The 328-nt window shown below is 39.0% G+C and overlaps 1 non-coding gene across 1 annotated transcript; it reads left to right on the plus strand.

Moving 5' to 3' along the window:
- The first annotated feature begins 52 nt into the window (after nucleotides 1–52).
- Nucleotides 53–126, plus strand: TRNAV-CAC. Its single transcript has one exon. It is a non-coding gene; the product is annotated as a tRNA-Val (tRNA).
- The last annotated feature ends 202 nt before the right edge of the window (nucleotides 127–328 follow it).

The raw sequence follows: 328 nt of genomic DNA on the forward strand, positions 1-328 counted from the left end.
GAGTTAACACTATAACCCAGGCAATGATTTTCTAAAAAATCTCTCTTGGCGGGGAAGGGTACAGCTCAGTGGTAGAGTGTGTGCCTCACATGCATAAGGTCCTGGGTTCGATCCCCAGTACCTCCATTAAAAAAAAAGATAAATAAATAAAAAATCTCTCTCAAACTTTTAAATTTAAAATGATCAGATCTTTCGCTCCCTTAACATACAGGGTAATGAGCTTTGGCTCATTAGAGTCATACACAGAGAGTAAAGCAGTGTGTTTTGCTGGAACAATTTCCCAGACTCTGAGTCTAGTAAGAGTCCGTATCATATTTTTCTGGGCAAA

Source organism: Camelus ferus, chromosome 31, assembly GCF_009834535.1.
Source record: "Camelus ferus isolate YT-003-E chromosome 31, BCGSAC_Cfer_1.0, whole genome shotgun sequence".
Taxonomy (NCBI): Eukaryota; Metazoa; Chordata; class Mammalia; order Artiodactyla; family Camelidae; genus Camelus; species Camelus ferus.